The sequence below is a fragment of the Squalius cephalus genome (assembly GCF_949319135.1).
Source record: "Squalius cephalus genome assembly, chromosome: 16".
NCBI classification, from domain to species: Eukaryota; Metazoa; Chordata; class Actinopteri; order Cypriniformes; family Leuciscidae; genus Squalius; species Squalius cephalus.
In genome coordinates this window covers 36,236,884-36,250,657 of record NC_137137.1, presented here as the reverse complement: position 1 = coordinate 36,250,657, position 13,774 = coordinate 36,236,884, and positions in this window count along the sequence as shown.

Genomic DNA, 13,774 nt, shown 5'->3' with positions numbered 1-13,774 from the left:
GGGCTTGTGTGTCCTGTCTGAGGGCAAAGTTTGGTTTTTCAGCGAGAGTGAATGGTTTTGAGTGTAGAGCTTCATTTTGACCTGAAAATAGGATGTTTGGGGAATTGGGTGAGACGTTATGGATTTGTGTTTATAGTTTTGAGAATACGAGGCATAGTTTCAAGAAATGTGTTTAAGCAATCGAGAAAAACTGTAAGTATGCACAAGAAGTATCTATGCATGTTTGGTATCATTTAAAGTGTCTCAGCGCGCCTGGTAAAATGGTCTCATTCTCCCAACCATAATGAAAAGCTGAAAGAAGTTATAAAATATGAGAAAAGTGATGAGTCTCTAAAAGGTGTTCCCTCCCCCAGATCCTCCATTCAGTCTATACCTCATGTATGGAAAACAAGAACCCATTCAAGTACAAATTCTGATCTCACAGTTGTGAACCCCTCAATAAGGAACCAAAATCTAATTATAATGACAGACGGCACCATTTGGTAAGAATATTGAATTATCAGGGTTTATAAGGAAAAGGAGCAGAAAAGTTCGGGGAGTCTGTAGGTTGACTTCCCACACGACCGCTGTGTGTAATTTTTGTTGCCAGGTAATAATTTCTACAAATTCCTCTATTTCTGAATTGTTGTTATGATATGCTTAACTGATGATTTTATTCTTATGAATTTGATTTTTAATTATTGTTTCATTACCTGGTCAATAAACTGTAAACATTTGATTTTATTCTGACTGACTCTGAGATTGTTTTTCCCAAGTAGATTATCAGATTCGTATATTTCCACAAGTTTGCGTCAGATTAGTGACGACTAATATCTGGTATCAAACTCGAGTGTACTTGGATGCAGAGACGAGTTATTTTCCGTCTAGAATCAGCAAATGCTGTTTGATCAACCTAGATTTGGGTGCGCCTAATTACCTCTGTTCTAAGTTAATGTTACTTTAGATATAGTGTACGTGGAATGCCACAAGCTTGGCCAAGCCAAAGCCATTTTAAGAAAAGTAAAGTTGATCGACTAACGTCTTTTAATGGTGGTCAAGACCTCTACTAAAGTAAAACGATTGAATTAAGTTCCTGAGGGGGCACTCCAAGGAGGCTATTTACATATCTTTGATTGTGTACGTGTGAATACGGCAAATCCCAGATATTTGGCCAATTACCTCTGTTTTGATGATCGGGACTGGCGAAACTGTGCCGGAGACCTTGTGAGGAAAAAGGACCTCAGAGCGATATAGTTTCCTGATCTAAGCGGGTAAAATATAATCAGAGTTTAAAAGAATAATCAAATATTCGTTCACGTTTAATGATGCACAGACATCATTAAAATCTTTTTCATTACGGAGTCAGATGAAATAACGAGTCAATACATGTGAGAAAATATATTGCATTTAATCTTGTGTTGCGAAAAGGAAAGACAAGTAATACGCAGAGAAACCTTCACCTTATTATTGGAAACCCTCATTGGACCAATAGACGGGCTTACAGAATAATCAAACATTCACCTAAATTTAATGATTAACAAACATCAAGTAAACCGTTTAATTTTTGGAGTCAGATGAAACAAAGAGGTAATTAAATTAATTAGCTGAGCACTGTAAAGACCGTAAAACGCTGATAACCTTCACCCGCTTATCAGAAACTGCCGTTGGACTGATTGGGCAGGGCCTTATAAAGTGGTGACCCCGACGTGATCTCGCAACTCAGGCGTCTCTTCAGGGGAAAATATTGGGATTTTTCAACCAACAAGAGGTTTGATCTTCTTCTCTTCCTTCAGAATTTGTGGTAAGAGGTTTGATCTTCTTCTCTTCCTTCAGAATTTGTGGTAAGTCAATTCTTTTTGTCAGAAGTGTTGAAGGAAAAACAGACGCACCCCATATAAACACATTTTTAGAATGGGTCGGTAACACCCAGTTAGACCGGAGACCTCAGAAATCCGGTAAAGCTTGAGAATTAGACACAAACACATGTCAGGGAAATGATAGCGTGCAGCCATAAGAAATAAATAAGGGGTTACAGGGCAACACTGACCAACTCCTCTTGACACTTGAATTCTAGGCGAGGTTCCTGATTCAAGGCTAATGGAACAGTGGCATTATTATAATGAGTTCTTATAAATTTGCAGAATGTGTGAGTGGGAAACCCACTGCTGAACTCGGCCCTGGTGTGTCCTCAGGGATTGAGGCAATGAGGACAGGGGGGCTGGTGCAATGCCTCTGTCCCAACACCTCATCCATGAGGACAAACCAGGGCCAAGTTTCAGCAGTGGGTTTCCCACTCACACCCTCACCTGTCCCAGGACACTTGCAATCCTAAGGCAGAGCAAATTAACCATGGCTTGTTAACAACAACAGCACAATACATTTCAGCAAAGATGTGTGTATTAACTGTCTTACTTTGTATTTTTTTTTTATTTTTTTTTTGCCTGTATGGGAGTTACCTTCCCCAGCAGACCCATTTTCTCCAGAATTGCTCTAAAAAAGCAGAAAAGGGTACTCATGAAAAATATTAACACAGGGGTGCAATCTTAACTTGAGTGCATTGTTAACACTGCAAAATATGACACGTCAGGACATGCATACAAAACTTTGTAGACACAGCTTGCATGACAGCACTACAAAAACACATAAAAGTGAAACCCCATTGCCTTATCTACTGCTTTTCTTATTGTTGTGGGCTTTATTGGGTGAGTGATATTTCTTATAATACACAAGTGAGACAGACTAGTGCAAATATTACAAATAGGTTGTTGTCTTTCCTCCAAGCCACGCTGGCGGAGTTTTTCATCCCGTAAAGAAATGGTTATTTTCAGACTGAAATTTGAATTTAATAAGTTGAGCTGTCTGCTCCTTGCTCCCTGAAACAATTATTAAACTAATATTAGCACAAGTTTTGCCTCAAACCACCTGACAAATGAAGCCACGCAATGGTGACGAAGGAGTTAACCCCCTGGGGTCGGCTATCGCGCCGGCGTATGAGTGCAAAAAAAAAAAAAAAAAAAAAAAAAATATTTTTTATCTTATATGCTTGTGTTATACATCAATCGATCCTGTTTAGTGTGTATTTTTTTTGTGTATGCTCATAATAAAAACAAAGTGTTGTGCTTTTCGCCAAATAAAGAAAAATAAACATGATGCGAGTTCTGCCTACTCTCCGTCAGTGAAGTCAATTCTGAAACGCGTCCGAAAATGAACTGTAACTCAGCGAACACTCAGTCAAACAGGCATACAGTCACACAGGCATGAAGCTTGAATTCTCTTATTTTAAATGAAGTAATTTTTATAAAAAACAAATATTCACAGTTTATATAATATGTATGTAAAGAGAGAGATGTCAGTCGTTCTCATCTCAGCTAATTAAGTTTTAATGTGACTCCGCCTACGGAGACCGCGCTATTCAAACGCAAATGTGAGGCGATCCATACAAACCTGTGAAACGCCCACATCCGCTGGATAAGGCCGGTGAAACACTGGATGCGTGGCGTAAGCGTCTCAGCTGCGTGGCGTGTCCGTTTTTATTTCGGCTCCCATGTTAACAGTTTAGAGTTTGCACACTGCCTGTGTGAGACGCGCGTCTCAGGCGCGGCACGAGCCGCGTGGAAAACACGTGCATTCTAGAAATAGAACCGACGCCTATTTTTCACGCGACACGCAAGCGTCTTGGAAGCGTTTCCATGCAAAATTGAATAGGAAAATCTGTTTATTTGTCATTTTGACACGAATACATATTAATAAATGTCCTTTTGATGTTTAAAAGTGTCTAGGTTTTGACATAAATGCAAATATAAATGTAATTTTACAAAATATGATCGATTTTCAAATACTGTATTGAATGAACAGCTTTTAGCAAACTCTATTGCTATACTGAGATGAGGAATATATACTGTATGTGTTTTGTCAAAAATAAAGTCATCAACTAACTAATGAATCCTTTACTTTGAAATACGTATGATAAAATGTATACTTTAGTTTTGAAAGACGTTGACTAGTTTTGAAAAGATTATAAAGTATGTATGTGCATGCATATATATATGTGTGTGTGTATATATGAAGAGTTCAGATGCAAAAGCCTCTAAATGCCATCTGAAATTTTCTCCTAGAATGATCATTTTTATGAAGCTTGTATATTTAAGTTAGCTATAGGTGACACACCTGAATGAATGGCTCATTAAGTATGCAGGGACGTAGTCTCACCAGGTGTGAACTACTACCCCATCCGCATATTGGCTTTCCAAACTAAAAGTGTTTCACAAAATTAAAATCAATGTATCGTTTTATGTGAATGATTAGGCAGGATGATTTTCATATCATTTTGAAGAAAAAACACTAGGCAACGACATCCATTAGTCAAAAGTCTTATTGCCACATATTTAGTATGTGTTTTGTGGCCTTATTTCAGAAACTTTAATTTTTTGTTTTTTCGATAACCATGCATAAACATTATTCTCTCAAAAATGAAAACATGTACATACATGTGGCTCACATATTATGGAAGTCCTGTTTGTGCTATATAGAGTGAATTTACACCTTTGCCATTAATATGTTTATAAGCAACTGAAAAAAGCACAAATGTCAGGGCATGTCAGAACATCTCAAGGACCCCAAAAACACCCCAGACCCCAGAGGGTTAAGATGAGAGAGAAATATAAATGAGTATAAGAAAGAAAAACTTGTGGCTTTTAACCCTCTGAGATCGGCAAACGCGCCGGTGCGTTTTGCTGGAATTTTTTCACATAGTAGCACAATAAACTTAAATTACACCGTCATTTATGGTCATACAGAAAACAATTTTTTTTTTAAAAGAATCTGTGATATTTTTTTCTTGAGCACGTCTATAAACTGAAACAAAACTCAGCGAATACTTGTCACACATTTATGAGCCATATACCTTTATAAACATTTAAGTGTGTACTTTTAAATGATCGGATTCAAACTGAAAACAAATATTCTCTGTTTAAGTAATATGTATAAAACCAACAAAATGTCCAGTATCTCAAACCCTTGCTCATTATTTTTAATTTGACCACGCCCACTCACGCAAAAGAGATTCACATGCAAATCTCCACATGGAACGCGAATGCGCTTATTACCTCAAAAACAAAGCACCAAACTTCATCAGTCTCTGCTTTTCGTCAAGTTTGGAAGACACGCTGTGAGCTTACATTGGATTTACCTCAGAAGAAGAAGAACGCGATTTGAAGACAAGAAAGATGTAAGGTAAGAAATTCTTACTTATTAGTTTATGTTATTGTTGCATAAACTTCACATTGCAGTTGAACTGTTGCTAGATATAAGGTGAATATTATAATATTTAGACCCGTGTTTACTGTTACTGTGTTTGTGGATATCTGCTCAAACGTAGATGTATAATATGGTAACCATAATGTTTCATATTTTGGAGCGCGCCGTGCATTTCATGTATCATATTTTAGAGCGCGCTTGGCGTTGAATGTTTCATATTTTGGAGCGAGCTCTGCGTTTGAATGTTTCATATTTTGGAGCGCGCTGTGTGTTTGAAAAGCAAAACGCACCAAACAAAGGCTTCATGTTTTTACTCTAATCTCATTTCATATCATCATAACGAATGGAAACATTTGAAGTAACATATGATAATCAATATATTTTTCTCTAACGTAGTTGTTACTGAAATCTTTTGAAAGATTTATAGGCTGCTATAGGCTATTGTTATTATAATTTTATGCAGCACTGCGCGTAGCCTATGCCTACAAGTCACAACAAACCTGGTGTTCATTATATTATATATTGTTTTAAACATTTGTGTGTGTATTCTATTAATTTTAAAAAGCAATTTTAACCAGAAAAATCTAAAATCTATTCCCAAAATCGTGCAGCCCTATACTATAGTTTCTCTTGATATCAGCATGTTCACAGGTTTTTTTTTTTGTTTGTTTGTTTGTTTGTTTTTCACAGGGACCAGATGCCCCACAGATGAGTCCTGCTGACTTCAACATTCACATGAGTCTCTGTACATGAACATAGTAAAGTGAAAATCAAACACATTGGAAATGAAAGATATGTACAATGTTTTAGGAATGGCACAAACGTCTCTGTCTTTGGATCATTGTTTTCAATAATGTGCTTTTTTGTCATTTGTTGTGTATCTTTGGATTATGTTGTGTTGTAAATAAATCCAAACAATCAAAAAGCCATTCTTTTTTAAATCTCCTCATTATTTGTGCAAGGTTGCTCAGAATGATAGGGCCTGATAGCTACTAATAGGGCAATTAGGGAGTGTCTTTATCTTTCTCAGGTGTGAAAGGCTTACATATTAATGATGTGATCACGCCTCTTCGCATAAAGCTTTCTTACATAAAACACTATATCAATATATCAATATATTGTTTTATCTGAATGAGTTGTCAGGATGATTTTCACATAGTTTTGGAGCAAATATTCTAGGCTACGTGATACAATTTTCAAAAGTCTTGTGAAGAAATAATCAGCATGACCTTATTTCAGTGACAATTTTTTTTTTGTATTTTCACAAACCACGCATAAATGTCATTATCTCAAAACTACAAACTTTTACATACATGCTGCTGATATATTATTGTAGCAGAGTTTGTGCTGAATACAGTGTAATCAGACTTTAGCCATGAAAGTGTCACAAGTATCAGAAATAAGCACAAATGTCAGAGCATGTCAGAACACCTCCAGGGCCAGAAAACACCTTAGACCCCAGAGGGTTAACTGTGGTTTCGCTAGCTATTGGAGTAAATGAAAACACAATATTTACATTTAAATGTGAATTTGCCATCCACAACCGAACTCTTGACTGCCATTTTTTTTAAATAAAAATGCTGTCGTCACCGGCGCGCAATGACTTGCAATGGTAGGATAGGCCACTTTTTTTTTTTTTTTTCATTACTGTTATTGTTATGATTACTATTATTATTTTTATTATTGTTGTAATTGCTGTTGTTATTGTCGTTGCTCTTATCATTGTTATCACCATTGCCATCATCATCATCATTATTATTATTATTATTGTACTGTTATCAGTAGTGCTATGGTTAAATCAATTGAATATTTCCAATTCCCCTCTAATCTTTTCATGTGTTTTTAATGCACCACAACGTAGAATATAAAAAAAAAAATATATATATATATATATATATATATATATATATATATATATATATATATATACATTGAAAAATCTCATAAACACTCAGGCAGGCAAGACAGGCGAGAAGTGGTTTCCATAGGACAGTATCTCTGTCCTAAGTTGAGACACTCTCACACTGTACCCCTTCTTTTAATGCACCTTAGACACTACACATAACATACAAAAAAAAAAAAAAAGTATATATATATATATATATATATATATATAAGAGAATAGTATAGAAAATAGGGACTGAAGAGATGTGGGGGGAGGGTTATCTTATATTATCTTATTATATTATCTTCTATTATTATTTTACTATCTAAAAATTTATTTATCTATAGAGAGGGCTGACAATGGTAATTGTTATATAGGAGAAAATATAGAAATAAAAAACAAAAATTGACTAATACAATGTTGGCAGTATGATGGTAGTGAGGAGTGATGGTAATGAAGATGGTAATAAATAATAAATGGTTACTTTGCTTATGCATATACACACACTCACACACTCACTCACACACACACTACACACACACACACACACACACACACACACCCACAGACACACACCTATACATTTACACACTTTTATTTAAATTCTGGAATTCTGGAATTACTAGATTGTTCGTTACTGCACTATTTTGGTCTGTATGTCTGTCTGTAATAATAAAAAAAAAAAAAAAAAAAAAAGGATAGGCCGCTAAGGATGCTTTTATGTATCCTTCCTTTCACGGGGAAACAAAGGGTGCATTTGACTTCGCTTTTGAATCAGAGTAGCCTTCGTCGCGCCGTGGTGACGCAACCGGCCTTTGGATATGGCCTTCGGATACGGCCTTCGAATACGGCCTTCGGATACGGCCTGATAAATTCTAAATTCAATTTTTGGCGGTATGGCTCTGTTCAGGGAGTCCTCTGACCTTTCATGAGCACCATGAAATAGCAGAGAGTCAGAGGACAGCAGCAGCATAGGGAACGCTCACACAGTTTAGGACTGGGAGAGCTGAACTATTCCCCCTATGAACAGAGCAGCAACAATGACAGAAAAGCAAATGCCACGTTATACACGACAAGGAGGAGCTGGGGAGGTGGCGGGCTGCAAAGAAGCTAGCATCAGCAGTTAGGAGCGAACTGAATCTGTTTAAAGAGGGCGCCCTGATTTATCGTATCCATTCGCAGCGAGGGGAGTTGAACAGCTGATGCAAAACAGCTGATGCATCTCAGCTGAGCAGAATCAGCTGATGAGACCGGGTTGTTGGTCAATAGCGTTAGCAGCGTCTTGACTACCTGGCCTGCCAGAACTGACGCTTGTGCTTAATTTGTTGACATGACAGATTCAGATGGTAAATATCAAATATCAAGTTGGGTGTCCACCTTAGAGATTATCACCATATTTATAATGAAACCATGACGTTTAAAAAATATGATATTACAGTTTTTCTCGATTGCTTAAACACTATAACCAGGCTTTTGAACTAAAATTTCACACAGAGTGGCTGCAGAGTGTGACAGTGAAGGGAGAGCTTCCTTTCTCCTTTATAGTCTTGACTCCCAGAATGTTATCTTTCTAGGTATTTAAACCATATGGAACATTCTTAGACGTGTCCATCATATTGTCTCCTTGAGTGGAGGCCCTCCTGTCACGACCAACACTCTTTACCATTCCAATACAATTTGAATTCCATATTAGAATATGGTTTGTGTGTGTTCTTTTACTGTCATATATTGGTCATACACATCTTACTGTAAGTAAATATAAAAAAAAAACACACATGCCTTTGGTGTGAGAGACCCGGGTTCGAATCCACTGTGAGACACCAATGTGTCCCTGAGCAAGACACTTAACCCCTAGTTGCTCCAGAGGCGTGCGACCTCTGACATGCATAGCAATTGTAAGTTGCTTTGGATAAAAGCGTCAGCTAAATGAATAAATGTAAATGTAAATGTGTTAGACTATGTTGTAGTGTGTGTGATTTTGATGGCTTGTGTGTCCTGTCTGAGGGCAAAGTTTGGTTTTTCAGCGAGAGTGAATGGTTTTGAGTGTAGAGCTTCATTTTGACCTGAAAATAGGATGTTTGGGGAATTGGGTGAGACGTTATGGATTTGTGTTTATAGTTTTGAGAATACGAGGCATAGTTTCAAGAAATGTGTTTAAGCAATCGAGAAAAACTGTAATCATATCATATAATAAAATATCATATTTATTTGTTACTACTGTAAAGCTTTTTCAAATTATTATGCGATATCATTCAGTGCTTTCAGAATGTTTTTGTTTCTGTACTTTTAAAATAAGTCCAATGGTTGTTTCCGATTGGACGGGTGAAGGTCTCTGCGCGTTACTGTCTTTTCCGCGTGGCAAAGTAATTTAGTTCCAATTAAACTTATCTGACTCCATTTTATCATGACTTTGAATTTAGATTAGAATGCCAATTGGTTATTTGTCATTTATATAATAGTTTAGCAGCACATGTGATTATTCTTTTCAACTCTTTACTTATATTTTACCCCTTCATATTAGGAAGCTATGTTGCTTTGGGGCTGTTTACACCTGGCCACTTCATGCGTATCTATGATCTGATGGCTATCTAATCGTGAAAAGACCAGGTGTAAACGCCTTCCGAAACGCATTCGAGACAGATTTGAATCCGATCGCTCAAACCACTTCAGGAGGTCATTCCAGACGAAACTGGACAAGTGTAAATGCATCTGGTTGTTGAAACCACATACGTCAGCGCTTCTCACTTTTAGGAACAAAGAAATATATGAAGACATATCGCAAAAATGAGAGTTTTGGATCGGGTGTTAGGAGATAAGCTGTCTTTCGTAACGGGAGAAGGCGAGGTGTTGGATACGGCCAGTTTGGCAGAAGATATTGTCGACGTTGAAGGAGGTTTGTATGCTTGGTCTGTGCTTCACGTTTTCTAGCAAGTTAAAAATACAGTAGTAATTAACAAAATTCGAAACGTATGTGTTTATAGTTCTGTAGTTACTTTTATGGGCCAAAAGTTTTTATATAGTGAATTATCATGACAACTAGGCTTATAAATGGGCCATGTCCTTTTTTGTTCTTTCTTTTATCTCGTGTTGTACACAGGTTTGTTTAATATTTAGTTGACTTAGTAGTAGGGGGTGGGTAGGAAATAGTAATAGATAGTCTGACAGAAAATCAGTTAACTTTAACCCATACAAGTGATAATAGTAATTGTAGTAATCAAAGTAGTAGTAGTAATAATAATGTCACTTTACCATATTAACCTTTTCAACTTTTTAACAGACGTGGATGAGATTGATTTAACCGATAGACCCTCTTCCAAACCCACTCCTGAACCCACTCCCAAACCCACGTCAGAAGATGATGGTCAGGAGCGTGTTTTTGAGCGTGCCGAGGGAGATCGGGTGCTGGAGGCCAGTGCTTTTGGGGAAAACTCTGTAAATGCTGAGATAAATATATACAATATTTGTGTTCTGTGGAATTTTCGTTTTTGGGCACACTAAGTAAATAATGCAGGTTATGTACTTTTCAAAGCAAACTCTTTTTCTTATATATTTTAGTTAGGCATTTGATGTAATCTACTATTTTAAACTAACAATACACCAACTTGGTCTTTTTTTTAGGATCACGGAAAAGGAAGAAGACAAAACTAGAAGTCACAGTTGAATGCTTTGCAAAGGCCCTGTCCGATAACCTGTCAAGAGAGATGCAGCTCGCTATGCAAATGCAAGCCGACCCAGAATGAACATGAGGCAAGAGTGTTTGTTATGATGATCCAAGCCATCACAAATACACACCCCATACAGCTTGATAACTTGATACAGCCAGGCACATATCACTTTTTGTTTTTGTTTTAAGCTGCAAAGCCACTTTTGAAAAATCCCCAGAAATGACATACCCAAACTAAAACAGATACAGTTCATGAACCCTTTGTACTAAAAGCACAAGTATGATCTCGTTTGAAAGCTGACACCTGGCAGTTTATTGTAAATGTAGAATTAATTATTGTCGTAATGACAAAAATTGTTATAAATAGCTTCAAAGTTTTGTAAAGTTATTAGAAATTATTTTTTATGAAACATCCTCATGAAAATAAAATTGAAATTGGCACTGGAGCAATCTAGAAATGCACTACAGCTAAAGCCACATGTCTAAACATTTTATGTTTAAAATCTGAAGATAATAAGCCCAAAACTCTGTATTTAGTTAAATGTTTTTCAAGACCATGTCATGTGACTAACAGTTAGGGCTAGCTAGCATGTTAGCTTAGCACACCATCAATACACGACAATATATGAGATTAAAACCATATTTATGCTCAAAACGTACTTTATAACTCAAGCCGAATGTTTTAAATAATCTTCTGTGATCTAATTTAGCTTCAGATAAAAAAATCAGACAGAAAATATATTATTTGATAGTATTATGCACAATGATGAAGTCTATATAGATTAGCATTACATTATAAATATAATCTATTATTATAAAAATACCTGGCATGGCTTGAAGAACACAGGCAAATCAGATATCATTGCAATCATGTTTATTGTCTTCAAAACATCTTTTATCTGCATGATTACAGCCGATCTCTGTTAGCTGTGTGTGTGTTCGAGGCTTCCTGGAATGTCACATGATCATGGCTCTTCTTCATGTGCCATATATGGACTATATTACTGTGCATACAGCGCCCTCAGGCTATTGGTATGAATTGAAAACACTGTGAATTAGAATACCAAACGCTCATAAAGATTACATTGACGCATTTGGGTATAAATTCAATAAATATTATTCCTGTCTATAGAAATATGATGTGAATCTAAAAGAATCTATCAATATTTCTCCAAATCTGCAAATTTTTGAGCTAAAGCCCTGAGGGACGTTTTTTTGTGTATCGCTGTCATGACGACAGCACAGAGTTTTTTATGAATGGAAGCGGCTGACGCGCATAATTCATATTAAAGGTATCGACTCATTTTTTCATTTCATAACTCCTGACACAAATTAAGACATAACTGTCACTATGAGTTTCTCAGAATACAATAGTGGTCAAATACTGAAACTTGAGTCTTATATATTTTTAATGATGTATAGTTTGTCAAGGTATAACATTAAATCTGATAGTAATTTTGAATTAAATAAATAAAAAACGCTTCAGTGCGCCGACGCACTGGTGAAGCTTAACAGGTTAAAAAATAAATAAAAGTTTCAAATGTTCACCATCTTCAGTTTGGTTTTTAACACTCTGACAAACACATAACTTGGTAGAAAAAACTGTAGCGAGAGAACACAGGGCCACGGCGACGCGCTTATCGACCGCTATAGCCTAACGGAGATGAGTGTGCCTCCTCATTAAATAACTTTGCAGGCTGACACAAAAGTAATCGAAGGTCCGGCACCCCGTTCGAAAACTGGATTGCCAGTCTTGTTCAGAAAAAGAAGTCTGTACTATATTTCCCCACCAGTGTTGACTCCGAGCTTTCATCCAGGTATCTCGCTGGTTTTAAAGTGTAGTTCTGCCGACAGCGAAAATACTGCACATAATAACTGCTGCCTTTTGTTGCGCAAGCGTTGTAGCCAGTGTTTTCGTTTTCGTTTTGACTGCATTCTCAAATTCAAATAGAGCAAAATAACCGTGGCTGCCATTTCAGTTCAGCGGAAATGTATATTTGCATTTTTAACATTACTTCTCTTATAATAGCTTTGGATTGGCCAAGCCGTGGTTTCCCACGTACACTTATCTAAAGTAACATTAAATTAAAACAGAGGTAAGACTCACCCAGATTTAGGTTGGTCAAGCAGCAAATTCACAGTTTGTGTCTCATTCTTTTAACACCCAATTCCTCACAGTAAATCTGACCCCATTTTAACTTTTGTAACTCAACTTAATTGGCTGATCGTTACAACTTGACTATATATCATGGGCTATTTGGCATTATTTCACACTGTATCCAGTATCCAGAGTTAGTTTGTAAGATGTATGTCTTGTTTTGACTACGTTTCCCATGGTTCTTTGTATTATTCTACTCCATGACCTACTTTCCCTGGTTGATTGATTAGTTAGGCTACGTTTACACGGAAACGATCTGAAGAGAAAACGCAAAAGTGATCACTTTTTATTCTGCGTTTAGACGAGCGTTATGGGGGTGAAATCTGCGTGCATACGGTGACGCAAAAGTGTGTGAAATTCAATGTAGTATGCACTCCAGGCGGCTAGGTGGCAATGTGAAGCACTGATCGGTGCCTTCACTGTCTAGCAGACTTTTGCGTTTTTACCGTTTAGATGGGAACGCGACGGTGGAGCGTTTTTAAGATTTCCACTCTGGAGGGTGGTTTCACTTTTTTGCGTTTTTAAGCCCCAAAAACGCCGTCGCCGTCTAAACGAAAGGCACATCTGATAAAATATTTTTACGTTTTCACCCGGGAGCGTTCTCGTGTAAACAGGGCCTTATTCTGTTTCAATTATCTCATTAATTTCCTTTGTTTTATCCATGCTTATATACCCTGAGTTCTGGCTAAGTCTCTGTCCGTCTTCATCTATGTATAGCGTGTATGAAGTGTTTTCTGATATTATCTTTAGAAATGTCTTTATGCTAATAAAGGGAATATATTTTTCATAATTAACAAGAAATACTAAATAAGTGTTAATAAAGGTGTTGACG